The 12,595-nt window shown below is 37.4% G+C and overlaps 1 pseudogene; it reads left to right on the top strand.

Moving 5' to 3' along the window:
- The first annotated feature begins 212 nt into the window (after positions 1-212).
- LOC131855795 (F-box/LRR-repeat protein At1g67190-like) lies at positions 213-11,862 on the top strand (annotated as a pseudogene).
- Positions 11,863-12,595: the final 733 nt, after the last annotated feature.

The raw sequence follows: 12,595 nt of genomic DNA on the forward strand, positions 1-12,595 counted from the left end.
CCGACCAAAAGGACTGACCGTCGGGTAAAAGAGTTGCATCTTGATTGTGATCCAATGGCTCGCGTTGATTCACTATCCTAAGATGCACATGGTTTATGTTCTGTGAAGTAGTGAAAACACGTGGCGGGTCCCAGAGACAAGCGGTCTTCCTTGGTTAAAGAGTGATCGGGTTGGAAAAGGATCAACGGCTCGTGTTGATTTGTGGCCGGGAGATGCGCACGTTCTACCTTTCACGAAGTAGCAAAAAGGTGGCGGTAAAGGTGGTAGATCCAACTGGCAATGACAGAGCAGTGACAGGGCACTCAGTTGGTGGTCTACAGTGGGCCCGGGCAAGGTTTCCATAGAAAGAGTAAACAACGAGCAAGTTCTTGAGATCTAACAGCTCGCGTGGATTCGTGAAGGTAAGATGCTAGTAAGTTAGTCATCACGAAGTGGCGAAAAGGCTGGTGGGCCCAAGGGACACGCAGGGCACGAAGTTAAAAGATGATCAGGTCTATTTGATCCAACGATCCTCGTGGTTTCGTGGCCGCAAGCCAAACGAGATTAATGTTCACGAAGTGGCGAAAGACAAGTGGAAATGACACGAAGGCATGACGTGGCATGATAGCTACTGCATTCCGTAGAGCTTGATAGTGATGTGTCAAGTGCCACGTGGCTCTGAAGGGTAGTTGAGGGCCCGCCTAGGTGTAACCAGCAGTTATGTGGGAATAGTAAAGAGAACACGGGGCGGATTCAGGGTGGAACCCAAAGGAGTTTCCAGAGCTAATGGCCAACTGCCATGTGGCATTTGTTAACTGATGAATAAATAAAGTAAGTGATTTCCGAATAAAGGGCCCACCTAAAAGGTTTGAAGCTTGTTAAAAAGTATTCATCTCGTGGTCGATCCAATGGTTCTTGTTGTTTCATGGCCCAAAGATGCCTACAGCTTAACCTCTGCGAAATGGTGAAAACCGTTAGCCGTCGAGATGAGGCGCAGTTAGTAAGTGAGATTGATGGTCCTGGTTAGAGTTAAAAGCCGAGTGATTAGAGCTTGATCTAACGACTAGCATGGCTTCGCGAAGGAAAATTACACGAGTGTTAAAGCCCACGAAATAGCAAAAAGAAGGTGGGGCCCGACATTAACAAAGAAAGACCAGATGGAGGTAAAGGCAATGTAAGTTCTTGTGATCTAACGGCCAATGTTGTTTCGTGAAAGAAAGCTGCAAAGGTTTTATGCATTGTGAAATAGCGAAAGACCGAAACAGAGGAAAGACTTAGAGGAGTTATGACCCATTGGAGCCAGTTTTGAATTCGATTTGGTGAATTCAATTCTGAAAAGAAAGTCGAAGCATGCGGAGTTAATTTCCAAAAATTCAATGCCAACTTGTCCTTTTGAGTGCGCATCAACTTGATTGTTAGTATTGTTTCATCGAAGTTTGTTGTAGAGCAAATTGGTGTAGAGCGATTCTCTTCAGGCGAATAATCAGGTTTTTTGTGCTTTTCTTTATAATTTTGGTCTGTTTCCAAATATTGTTGTGTGAATTATTTCATTACAGGTCTGTGCTAGTTTCTAGTGGTATAGTTGCTTGTTCAAAATGGCACCAAGAAGAGAGTTGATAGGAAAAGTCAATTATTAGGACAGGAACATCTGTGATGATTTTTTAGAGCAATTAACCATGTCTACCAATGTTGGGGCTAAGGCCAAAGAGCTAGTACCAAAGAACCCTCGTCTAAAAATTGGGGATGGCCTATATGATAAAGGCAATTGGTTAAGGGACCCTGAAATAGGAATATCAGGTTTAGAACTGTTCAAAGTCGGTTTTGGGCAAAGACATTCCCCAGCTCCTTTGAATAGCATATGGAACTGGATGTAGGAAAGCTTGTGGTCCTAGGTGTTTTCATGGATGTAGATCCGTTGACCCTAATTGCACAGAATTATGACCCTGTGGCAAGATGCATCAGGAATATAAAGGGATCAGTCCTGATTGAAATAGATGAAGATGAGTTCAGGAAAGTGTTTAAACTCAGTGAGGCCTCCAATTTGTTAGAGCCTATTGACTTTGAGTCATTAGCCCAGGTTTACAATGCACAGAGGGATCATCTTAGGAGTGGCCCATTGAAATAATTCTTTGTTAAGATAGGGGGGTTAACAGTTGTAGGCCCCAGCACAATGGAACCATTCTCCCTCAATTTATTCACTCTGAGAGCTAAGGGTATGTATTGGGCATTATGTCAGATCTTTGGAGAGGATGCTGAAAAGAATATGTCAACCCATTACAAGTTAATGATGACACAAATTCTAAACCCCTCCCTAGCAATAACATTTGATTATGCCTCATACCTTGCTGATGCAATTCATAAAGGGCTAGTAGGGATCAAAAATGGTAAGGTGGTAGGCCGTTTGGATGGTACTCCATGTTAATGCACATGTTCTTGTTCAAAGGTGTTGATTACTTTTCAAAGGAAATGGGCTTGATCAAGGTAAAGGATAAGGAAGAGATGCTTGTTCAGCTTTGGAGCACTCTTTTATCATGGGATAGAGAAGATGCTAGTTTTCTGAAATTTCATAGATGCTTTGCATCTAAGATTAGAATCCTTTTATGCAGAGAAAACCCTAGAATTCCTAAGTCTCTTTTGGAATTCCTCAAACCTAAGGAGTTTGCAGAGGATATTAAGATTGTTCACAATTGGGGAGACATGTAGTTGTACCTTGTTTCTACTATTTTCAGAGTGTATGGTTTTAGAGGTACCCTTTATTTACTGCCCTATCAGGTCCCATTAAAGATAGGGATTGCAAAAATATTGAGACAAACTGGAGGAGTGCAAGAGGCAGAGCTAACCAATAGGGGTAAAGGGACCATTTTCCCAACAACTACCATGGCCCACCATTTTGTAATCACTAAGGGTGGATGGAAATATTTTGAATAATTCTTTAAGCCATATAGGCTGCAACTGCAGTTTCAAGATGTGCAGACCCTGAGGACTTCTTCAATGGAATGTTCAGAAAGAGAGTAGTGTGTAGAGGTAGGTCTCACCAATTTCAGTTCCCCGAAGATTTAATCAGAAATGAATTCATCTTAGATGAGCAGGAACTAAGGAAGGAGAAGTGGGTTGCATACAAGAAGGCACTTGATTTTATCCATCAATTTGACAGTAGCTATGATCCTCTTTCTAGCTTCAACCCTTTTGAGGAGAAAATCAAATTCTTGATTCTCTATTTTGAAGACCTCATGCAGACCTTCAAAGAAAAAAGGGAGGCCATAATGCAAAATGATCCTGATAAGGTTAAGTTGGTCTTGGCTAAGCCTGCCTTTGCTAAGGCTATCCCACCTGGTGACTATGCAATGCATAAGAAGTCAAAATACACTGTGATGATGCTAGGGACAGGTGAGCCTACCACTTCAAAAGGGAAAAGGAAAATTGAAGATGTCATTGACATTCAGGATTCCCCTAAAAGGCAAAGAGTGGGAAAGGAAGTTGAAACTAATGAACCTTAATATTCTCCATCTCAGTTCCTTATCCACATTGGAGATGAGCAAGCAGTGGCTGAACAATTATTACAGTTAGGGAGTCTCGGTGAGATTGCCTATACCTATGAAGAGACCCAAGAGGGAATGCCTAAAGAGCCACCTAGTGTTGAAATGAATTTGACTGAAGGTGAGCTAAAAGGCCAAGAATTGGACCTTACTATTAAACAAGCCAGTGAAGAATTCTTGGCTGATAGTAACTTTGTCACAATAGGAGCTTTCATGCAATTTGTGTGCAAGCAAAACATAGAGAAACTCAAGGTTAGATGTGAATAGAGGAAGAGTGAACAGCCTCTCAGAGATACAACTCAGGTGGAGGAAGAGATAAAGCAAGAAATGATGGAAGAATTTAAAACTATCACCCTTGAGAAAGGAAGAGAAATGATAGCAAAGGCTGGTGTGTTAATTCTCCCTAAATGGGATATAGTTGATGCTCTAGTGCTTGATGCAGTAAGGAAGGAAACAAAGCCTACGGAAGGAGTGACATTCAGCAAGGATAATGTTGCTCTTTTCATGTGGTCATTAAAGAAGGATGAGAACAAAAGGAGGAAAAATGCACCAGATTCTAGCCTCTTAGGAGGCATGATTGTTAAGAGAGTCCAAGATACAGGGGTAGTGGAAGATGCAAGCATAGTTTTCGAAACTGCAAATTTCAATGTGGCAGTAGCAAAGAGAGAGGCACAAGAAAGAGCTAATCTCCAATTGAAGTTGGAGACTATCTTAAAGGCCTACAATGAGGCTAAAGAAGGAATAGCCAACAAGGATAGCATCATTACTAGACTCCAAAGTCAGTTGGCAGGTCAGCACCATCCAGGTGAATCTTCTACACTCATGATAGCCTCCTCTCCAGCAAGACCCCCTCCTACTAGTCCCATTGTAGAATACCCCCCTTCTTCTATGCCTTCTGGTTCCCAATCACCTGAAAGTGTCCAAAATGAGTTGGAAAGGTTGAAACAAGCTGAAGCCTTGTTTGCAAACAAATATGAAGAGAAGGTGAAAGCCACAATCTTGAAGTTTGCTGACTCAGTCAAGGCCCCCATTGTATACATAAATATGAAAAGGATTCTGGATGTTATGATCAAATTCAGAGAAGATGAGGCCACTTTGGAACCAATCCTTAATAAGTGGATGCCCAGAGGTAAGCAATTGGAGCTCATGTGCTCATCTCATCCAGATGTAGAGGAGAATAACACTCTAAGGTCTACCAGTGAGTTTATAAAGGAGATGAATATTCTCTCAGAGGAAAGGGCAGGTGTGAAAAGAAATGCCTAGCTTTATAGAAAAGAATATTCGGATCATAAATTTGAATTGTTTCCAGGAGGTTTTATTGGTCCAATTCAGTTGAAAGAAGAGAAGACCTGGTTGAAAGAGGTGGACCACAATTTGTCCCTAAGGATCAATCAAATTATCAAAACTGATGACACCTCCCTATTTGTCCAAACAATTGAAGAAAATGAAAAGGTGAAATCTCATTACGGTTTCATAGAAATAGGAATTGAACATTTAAGAGTCACTTGGAAAAGGCTAGAAGACATGAAACAAAAGGTTGTTGGTTTTGCTTGGCCAAGTGATGATGCTTTTCAGGAATGGAAGGACAATTATGTGGGACAAAAAGAAGATGCTTTGAAGCAATTAGAAGAGGTTGTGACAGAACAAAAGGCGTAAGAAGCTGTAGATGTTGAAAAGAACATGTAACCATTTCTTGGAGAGTAATTCGGTTTGTAACAAACTTTCTCAAAAGGGTCTGAAGCTTGTATGCATCCATACTTTTATAAATGGATACCAGGACAATGAAAAAGAGATCACAAGAATTTCTAAAGAAACTCTGCAGAAATTTATCGGCGTTTTTTCTAAGTGTTTCACAGAAAATTATCTCAGTTTTGTAAGATTTTCCAGATTGAATATAAATATACAGACCATTAACTTTGAGCCTATAATTTGTGTTGTCTTCTGGTATGCTTTCGAATATTTTACTGGTTTCATTTGGGTAACTTAGGGTTATTTCAATTGAACAGGGATTGTAATGCAATCTTTATAGATATGTTTCTTAGCTTTCTTCTTCAGGAGGGGAATTAAATATGCGAGAAATATCTTTATCAGTAGGTTATTTGTTGGGAACTTTGAATTTGATGAACACTGTTTAGTATAACATGGGAGGATTCTCATACATGTCAAGCATGTATGGAGTTGATAAAAACCAAAGTGATTGAGATGCATGGATATGTTTCATTCTGGAGTTCTTGTTTAAAATAGATGACTCAGTAGCCTGGATAAGGCACTGGTATCTGTTAATGTTTTCTTTTCTAAATCTCTTGAGGATCAACACTGAAAATGAGCCTAAGTTTTCCTATATTTTTTTAGTTTCTTGTTTAAGGCGATAGGATCCACTGGTTTTTGGACAATGGTTACTGTGGATTTTGTTTAAAAGTGTGAAAGTATTCATATAAGGTATACCCGCCTGAACTTTGGATAAGTTCAAAGTGTAGAAGGTTATTAAAACCTTGTCATATGTTTCTCTAAGGTTCTTGTTCCTTGATTTCTCCATTCACATACAAAGTTATTCTTTCTCATCAAAGGGGATAAGAAGTGGATCAAAATTTGAGAGCAACATTGTGAATAACCTTTACAAACAAGTCTAGCTTTATTTCGAACAACTTCACCCTGTTCATTCAACTTATTCTAGAATACCCATTTAGTTCCAATTATATTTTTATCCTTAGGTATAGGAACAAGAATCCATGTATTATTTTTCTCAATCTGATTCAATTCTTCTTCCATAGCTTTAATCCAATTTTCATCTTTACATGCTTCATCAACATTCTTAGGTTCAATCTTAAAAATCAAACAAATTTCCTCAGCAAGTCTTCTCCTAGTCATCACACCTTTATTCTTATCACCAATAATCTAATTTTCTAAATTATTCAACCTCACATACCTGTAAGTTTTAGGATTTTCTTGAATTTCAAGCTCTTGAATTCTTTCTTCTACATTAGCATCTGCATCTTCATTCTCAGGATTTTTCGGAGCAATATGAACTTGGTTTAGGGTCTGTAATTGCTTTCCTTTATCTGAATTGGTTTCCTAATCATCAAAGTCATATCTGCAAGATCTAATCTGTCTCGCATTACCTTCATCAACCTTCACATTAGCACTTTCAACTATCTTTCTCAATATTTTATTATAACACTGGTAGGCCTTCCTTTTAGTAGAATAACCAAGAAAGATTCCTTCATCACATCTAGCATCCAAATTTATAAGATCTTTATCTCTTTTGATATAGCATTTACTACAAAAAATTCTAAAATATCTAAATGTAGGAGCATGACCAAACCATAATTCATAAGGAGTCTTACCAGTATCACCTTTGACATTTACTCTTTTAAGAGTGTATAGTGCAGTACTCACAGCTTCTCTCCAAAACACATGCAGGACATTTCCTTCAATCATCATGGTTCTAGCAGCTTCTTGAACTATTCTATTCTTCCTTTCCACAACACCATTCTGTTGTGGTCTCCTAGGAGAAGATAATTGTCTCTTAACTCTATGCTCTTCACAATATGCATTAAAATCACGAGAAGTGAATTCTCCACCTTTGTTAGATCTCAGATACTTCAGCTTCAATCTAGTCTCAATCTCAACTCTAGCTTTGAAAATCTTGAACTTCTCCAACGCTCCAGACTTCTCCCTTAAGAAGGTAACCCACATCATTCTTGAATAATCATCAATCAACAACATGAAATACATGTCACCCTACAAGCTTCTCACTCTAGAAGGACCACACATATCAGTATGCACAAGATCCAACAATCTATTAGAATTATACTATTTTCTCTTATAAGTAACTCTTGTTTGCTTCCCTAATTGACATTCCTTACATACCGGATTAGAAGGCCTTACTAACTTTGGTAGATCTCTTACTACTTGAGTAGAACTTATTTAACCATGCAATCAAAATTTAAATGACACATCCTTCTATGCCATAACCAACTTTCATCAACCTGAGCAATCAAACAACTTTTACCACTACCATTCAAGTGAAAGATATTACCTTTAATCTTTATACCTGAAGCAATCTTAGTTTCGGAGATACTCAAGATCTCACATTTGCCATTCTTGAATTGAAAGTTATATCCCTTATCAACTATCTGACCAACACTCTTGAAATATTATGCTTTAAACCTTCAACATACAATACATCATCAGTATTGTGCTTACCATCAAGAGAAATAGAACCTCTACCATGGATTACACAAGATTTGTTATCACCAAATCTTATTATACCACCATCATACTTTTCAAGGTTTACAAATTTACTCTTATCACATGTCATATGATGAGAGAAACCACTATCAATTATCCATTCATCTTTCTCCTCAGCAGCTAAAGCTTTCTCCTCATTAATGTAGCTTGTAGAATCTATAGTTATAGGATCATCTTCTTTGATAGCAATGAACAAAAAATCATCTCTTGAATTTCCCTTATCCGACTCATCATCTGTCACACCTTCATCAAAAACATAATAACACTTCTTTTGATATTTAGGCTTATATGGCTTAAATGGCTTCTTAGGATTTCTATCTCTTTCTGTACACCTTGATGCAAAATGTCATATCTTATTTAATGAAAAAAATTTAAGAGGTAACTTTCCTTTATACTTACCAACACCTTTAGGCAATCTTCTGGAAATAAGTTCTTCAAGCTCCTCAAGCTCTCTTTCTTCATCTTCCATCTTTTTCATCTCTTTCTCATATCTATATACTCTTGTAGAAATTTCTCTCGGATCATATCTCTGCTTCCCAAAAATAGTAGCTTTGAATGCAAATTCAGTCTTAGGAAGAGAGTCTCCAAACTCACTCAACTCAAAAGCAACAAGTTTACCAATCATCATGTCTCTAGTCACATTTGTCACAGTCCGGATCTCATCAATAGCAACAGCTTTGTGTTTGTAAGCAGGAGGCAAGGATCTCAACACTTTAACAACAATCTCAGATTCTTCTAATACTCCACCAGTACATCTGATTCCACACACAAGTTCATTCACTTTCTTCATAAAAGAAGTAATGTTCTCATCTTCACTCATATTTAAGTTCTCATATTTACCATTCAAGCTTTGCAACTTAGAAATATTCACTTGACTATCAACTTCATGCAAGGTTTCCAACTTTATCTAGATCTCATGAGCAGTCTCTAAGTCCATCACATTAGTCATCTTAGAATTTGACAAGGCACACAACAATGCTTCATTAGCTCTAATATTGTATTATGATTCCTTTATCTCATTTGGAGTTGTAGGACCATTCTGGGGAACATTATATACATTCTTAGTAATCTTCTAGTACTCATCTCGAATGCATCTCAAGTGACATTGCATCCGGCTTTTTCATAGAGTGTAGTTTGTTCCATCAAATCTCAGACTATCCTTCTTGAAAGAAAAGGTTGTCATCCCAGATCTCTTGAAGAAGTCAAGGTTCTTCTAGAGGATCTACCTCTGATACCAAATGTTGGCAGCAATGCAACAAACTGAGAGGAGGGGGGTGGATCATTTTGCACAAAAAAATTCTGCACCTTAAACCACAAATTAGATCTCATAATTAACAGTTAAAGCATGAAACAACACCACATCAATAACATGCATAACACTAAGATTTTTGATGTGGAAAACCTGGTTAAGGGAAAAACCATGGTAGAAACTACCCATAATGAGATAATACCCTATTAGGAGTAAATGTAAATGTTATAATGGGGAATGCACATGCATTCAGGCACATTGCCTAGAGCTCACTGCTCAATTAAGAAACCCAAAAAGGCTACAACCTTTAGGGAAGGCTCACTGCTTTACATGAAGTCTCACTGAATTACAAAAGCATTCAGACAACAATTAGGATTACATGAACTGTGAAAATAGCATCTCCATATGGCTGAGTACAGTTCCAGTTAAGCACACAGTCTTTTCTGCAACACTTCTCTCCTCTCCTTCACATTTCCGAAATATCAAATCACTTGTTCGCACATGCAACTCGATTATACACATTCTCAAATATCACAAACATACATCTTACATGATTATTACATTTACTTATACAAGTCATCAACCTATATTTCAAGGTCGGCTAAACCCTCAAAACAAATTACAAAATAATAACCTTACACGCTACAACAATACATGTGGACAAAAAAATGTTGGCTAAGACATAGTCTGGACCCAAATCAATACCACAAACACGTAGTACCTCCAACAATTATGCCTTGATCATCCACAACACGCTACAACCACCAAGAATGTCGCATAACACAAACAACATCACCAGACAATGAAAATCTTCAATAACGCGCACAATAATCAATGCGGACCACCAATACGCACAAAACACGATCTAGAGATATTCACAAGCAACTTGAATTGCACCACAACAACCGCAACAACTCGGATTACCAGAATCATCATCATCTTTCTACTGGAGCTCAAGAATACCATCATAACTGACTGTCAACTTGAAAGATTCGTTTGTGGATTTCCAAATCATGAACCAATTGAACTGAGGACACACATCAATGTCCAGAACACATCCCACACATCTGCAACAAAAGATATAACAATTCCGGAGCAATGTGGAGCACAAACCAGAATACCAAATAACGTAAACAACTGAATAACATCCTCAATACTAGATCTCATAACTTGATCAAAACATCATGCATCTGGTCTCTATGAATGAGAATGAACCATCTACAAACAATATACCAAAAACCCTTAAACTACATCAACTCATTTGCAAAACAAACTCATCCAACCAAACTGCAACATTGGAATACACAAAAAAATATGTTGACATCAATGACAACACATCATTCTAACAAACTCCTCAGCAACATCCAACATATGCAACCAGAACTAGATTCAGGTGAGTATTTTACTGTGGATATATTTAGGATAAGTATTAATTTTAAATGAAACTGGCATTTTATTTATGTTTCTCAATGAAGTCCTAATGTTCACAACTCTCTTGTTTACATATTTGGATGATTTGTTCACAATAGATTTCGTGCAACTTAAAGTTTTGACTGTATCTCTGCTACTCATATTGATTGCCATTTTCATAAAATGAGAGTGCCTTAACCAAGTAAATTATTTTTACCCAGAATGTAGCTAACCTACTCTTAATTAGCAGAGTCATCATATTTCAACTAAATTGAATCTGTTGATTTATCCTCACAGTATAATTGAAGGAAATAAAACTCACATCTTAACATACGTTTCAACTACCAGGCTGTTTATCTTGTAGCAATAAGTGCACACATATTATCTTACAAGAATGTAATTTCCTATCTAGTAGTCATCCTTCATTAGCTCTCATATCTTCCTTGAGGACTATATGCAATTTGGTCACTGGCAACAATGTATCAAAGGAATTGCTCAAAGCTTGCTCACACTTGTTTCCTGGTTTGCCTCTACGATTATAAACTTAACTTTCAATTTTATTCTAACATGGAGTGCAGTAGGTAATCCACTTTCTTCTCATCAACAATTGTATAAAATTTCATTTTGTAAGTTCTTACGAAGCTTTTGGAACTCTAATTTCTGCTGTCATCTTCTAGGTTGATTCAATGCCAACAGTCTTGAGATGCTTATAACCCAAACCATTTTTCAAACAAATAGATTGCAAAATCTGTCCATTTGCAATGGGTGATTCATTTGAATTCTCAGCAGACCCTGTGATTGCTTGGCTTATGTATACCAGAGAGACATTGCACAGTTTGGTATATATGGTCTGTTCAAAACCTAGTTTATATATTCTAGAGAAATGTGGGAGACAGAAGCCTGAAACTTTAGTTTTAGGGCATACCATAGTATCAGGTGTGGAGCCTAGTTACCAGAGATTTCCTTGCCTAAAATCTCTTTCTTTGCATTGGGTTTGTATTTCTGGCAGAGAATTGATGCTTTTGTTGACTATATGCCCAAAGCTTGAATCTCTGTCTATTGTGAATCCTGACCTTACAATTCTAGATGTGGCAAGTTATTTGGAATTAAGCAACCCTAGCTTGAAGAACGTGTATATGGAAGAACTAAGCTTAGAAAAATTGATTCTTGAAGCAGACAACTTAGAGAGTTTACATTTGAAGAAGACTACAATTGAGCTTTTTTAAGTCATTAGTAAGGGAAATCTTAAGCATCTAAAATTTCAGGAGCTGACTCTCGTTAATTTTGAGATGGGGGAGACAATGGAGTGCTTGGAGGTTGTGGATGTTAGCAGCTTTACACTTTGTGGCAAAATTCCACCAAATGGTACTGAAATTAACTAAATTAAAAAGACGAGGTTATGGATCTGGAGACAATAGCAATCAGCTTTCCCAATAATATGCATTTCTATCAGCTTGGACATGAGAATCCAGCCTATCTCAACGAGATGATAAAGTAAATATGATTTTTTTCTAGTTCAAAGTCTATGTTTCAAGGCTTTAATTTGGTCTTAGTTGAATGTTTCTTGACTCTTCTGATCATTATGATGAACAAACATTATAGGTAACTTTACCCATGCTAACTTGCTTGACACATAATTGCTAACTTGCCTGACACATAATCATAAAACCAGTTATTATCCTCTGTGTTTGGCTTACTGGATGGGCCCTTAAGGCCATCCTGAGCTAGTGATCTTTCATAATGCCTTACTTATTGCCTTAATGGTGTGGGTGTCCTAATCATTGTGAAATTGTTTCTAGGATGGAGCATCCCCAAGATTTATAATGTGTGTGTTTTTCAACAAAGATGCTACGATGTTTTATAATGTACCATAAAGAGATTTCGAGAAAAATAATTTTTAAATTTTTTTCTCTAATATCAATTATAATGGCTTAATTGTTTGTCATATTTTGATACATTATTAATTTGTACATGAAATTAATTATAGTACATAGAATTACAATCTTGCTTCAGAAATATGATTAGATTAAATAGTAGGGGAGAGGACATAGTAGTTGAGCACCTTAACTTCGCACTTTTCAAAATCTTACATGGAAATTTTAAATCACTTCCAATTTTTAACAACAGTCTACTTGGCAAAGCCCCCACTTATAATGAAGGTTCCAAGACC

This window comes from Cryptomeria japonica, chromosome 8, assembly GCF_030272615.1.
Source record: "Cryptomeria japonica chromosome 8, Sugi_1.0, whole genome shotgun sequence".
Taxonomy (NCBI): Eukaryota; Viridiplantae; Streptophyta; class Pinopsida; order Cupressales; family Cupressaceae; genus Cryptomeria; species Cryptomeria japonica.